We start from the raw sequence: 3,088 nt of genomic DNA, 5'->3' as shown, positions 1-3,088 counted from the left end.
GTCTTGAATGCATATCTTCACATTTTTCAAGATTTAAGGAGTTTTCTTGTAACTCTTGACAGTTTTCTCTGTGTTTTTGGTTGTTTCTTCCTGTTTTGGAGTTCTGAGTACCAGTAATTTATTCCTGTTCACAGTGTCTCACATAAAGCTTAGGCTTTCTTAGGATATTTTTCATTCTTTTTTCTGATTGTTCTACTAGCATAGTAGTATAAAGAGATGTATCTTCTAAGTCACTAATTCAGATTTCCATTGATTCAAATCTACTCCATTACCCTTTCAATGTGTTAACCATTTCTGAAATCTTAGTATTAATCCTCTGGGTGTCTACTTGCAGGTCTAGTAATATCTCAAAATTTTCATTTATTTGTCTGTTGTTTTATATATATATATAGTATTTACTAAATTCTTCTAGTTTTTTCTGTGTTCTGCTTGCTTTACTCAATATTTGAAGGTATTGAAGGTATCTATATGTTATTTTTTTCAATTCTTTCTCATGTAGTTCCATTAACTTTTCTTCTTCAGAAACATTTTCTGGCTTTGCATCTTGGTCATTTGTCTGAGTTATTTTATTGTTTTTTCATGTGAGCTAAAATTGTGTATTATCTCTGGGACATTGTGGTGTTGCATTTGTATTTAATTGATGATTGTATGTTGGTGTGTTCTTAGGTTCTCATCAACGGCCTCCTGATGGATACAATTAGAGAATGGAAGCATATGTACTATTCTCTGTTTGCCACTCATGCAGCTCCATTTAGGATGGGTTTGGCTGTTGCTGGCTGCTGTCTATTATTGATCATGTGGTATACTATATGGAGCTGGTATTGGCTACTTTTCTGTAGGTGGAGCTACAGAGGGTACAATTATAGCTGGGCTATATGGTCACAGTTGTGGGCTCCCATCATGTGGGGTATGAAAAGAAAGCAATTGTCAACCAAGAATCATATACCAAGTAATACTGTTCCTTAAATGCAATGGAAAATTAGGACATTTCCAGATAAACAGAAGTGAAAGGAATTTGTAATAACCAGTCCAACTTTACAAAAAATACTAGTGTTTTATTTGGACAGAGAACCAACAACCATAACAGACAACAATTGCCATGTGGGTTTATCAGTGAGAGAGAGAGAGAAAACACAGCTGCATTCTTTTTTGTCTGTATGTGAATATCAGATGCACAGAGACCAATTACTGGCAGATTTTGAAGAAGGGACATTAAGTAAAAGTATACATATTAAACCTGCATCTGGTGACCAATATTTCAGTCTCCTATCATATTTAGAAATTATTCAGGTAATCAAAATGGAACCATACCTAACTCTAGTCCAGTGTCTTAAAATTAACTAAGGATTTTAGAGATTATGTTCAAACTGACATGCTATAGATCATAATTACTGTTGATATAGAAAAGGTTATGCATTCAACTTGACTGTACTTCAATTTAGTTGTATGCCTAAACTTGAGTTTGTGTTATACTTCACACTATTAAATCAAGTAGAAGTCATATAGTTCATTTTAAACTCAAACTATCAAAGCAGTCTCATTTGTCCAAAAAATCTTATATAAAAATATTTCTGCGAAGCTGTTTCTCTGAGAAGATTTTTTTCTTCTTAAAAACATTGGAAAGGGACTTCTGGTTTGGGCAATAGCAGCGAAAACCAGGTAGGGAATGCTCCATTGTGAAGAGACGGGGATCCCACGAAGGAAGCACTCATAGAACAACTCCAGAGCTCCAGATCTACCATAAGATCCAGGACATTAGTTTCCCGCACTTGCAAGTGAAAAAAATCATGATAATAAGGAAATAACTGCGAGTTAGGAATCTGGAGACGGGACTCGCTCAGCAGCCACGCTGCCCTGGGAGAGCTTAGAGGGTGGGGCTACAGCCAGTCTAGCTCAGAAAACCTGCAGGGCTAAAAGTGGTGCAGAGACATTTGGAAAAAAAAAAAAAAAAAAAGAGGCATGGGAGACGCATGGGAGACTACACATTTCTCCCTCTTTTTCCCTGTCCTGCCTTCATTGCTCAGTTCAGACAACATCAGGTGGGACAGTTTTCCCACCGTACAGAGAGAGGGAGCTTGGCAGTGATTTATGACATCATTACCCTAAAATTTTATCTGGGGGTGCCATTGTCGATTCTGACTCCAGGTGACCCTGTGCAGGGTTTCTGGGGCTGTGGATCTGTGCAGGAGCAGAACGCCTTGCCTTTCTCCTGCGGTATGGCTGATGGTTTCAAGCCACTGACCTTGCAGTTCGCGGTTTGCATTCACGGCCGCTGCACTACCTGAGCTCCCTGAACGGGACCCATACAAAGCAATCTGTAAAACCCCAACATAAAAGGAGTCAACCATTCTGAGAATTGCGCTGTGCACACGCAGATATCTAACTGACCTTCAGAGACAAAAATAGTGGACAATCTCTCTCCCATTAACTGCTCAATATCTATTTGCAGACCTCTACTTTAGTGACTAGAGGAGAGGCCTGAGAGAGTGGACACCCTCACCCACTGCTAGAGACTTCTACCTTGCAAGCATACTGCCTGTGTAGCTCAGGACAGTCGACCACAGCTTCATTTCTGTTCCAAAGTGGTGGTTTTGTCTATGAATTTATATTACTTATGCTTTGGTCCTTTTGACCACACATCTTTCCTGAAGGTGGGAGCTTTTTCTCCCAACATTATCCAAGAAGAGACAGAAATCATGGCCACATAGCCAAACTATAAGTATACCCCATAATATTCCACCACTGAGACAAGAGCCAACAACACATGCTAAGCATTACATGCGAAAAGGGAAGCTTATCTCCCAATCATATTCACTGGGAGACACCCAGTAAGCTTAACAACAAACATTCACTTAAGCTTTAAAAAAAAAAACCACCAAAACAAAACACATAACTATCAGAAATGATGAATAAAAAACAACAAACTATATCCAAAACATGTCCAAAAACAGAAGAGAGTAGCTGAGACAAATGAACTGGACACAGACAAAGGCTTTCTAGAGGAGGAAGAGCAGGTTTTGGATATACCTGAGAAAGAATTCAGAAGAATGATAAGGAAACAAATTCAAACACTCTGAAAAGGGGTAGA

General features: G+C 38.7%; 1 pseudogene; it reads right to left on the bottom strand.

The window, feature by feature from the left end:
• LOC102823349 overlaps positions 1 to 3,088 on the bottom strand; it is a 49,035-nt pseudogene that overhangs the window by 1,535 nt on the left and 44,412 nt on the right.

The sequence above is a fragment of the Chrysochloris asiatica genome, unplaced genomic scaffold (genome assembly GCF_000296735.1).
Source record: "Chrysochloris asiatica unplaced genomic scaffold, ChrAsi1.0 scaffold00086, whole genome shotgun sequence".
Taxonomy (NCBI): domain Eukaryota; kingdom Metazoa; phylum Chordata; class Mammalia; order Afrosoricida; family Chrysochloridae; genus Chrysochloris; species Chrysochloris asiatica.
Note: the sequence above shows the minus strand (reverse complement) of the source record. Positions and strands in the feature narration are given on the sequence as shown.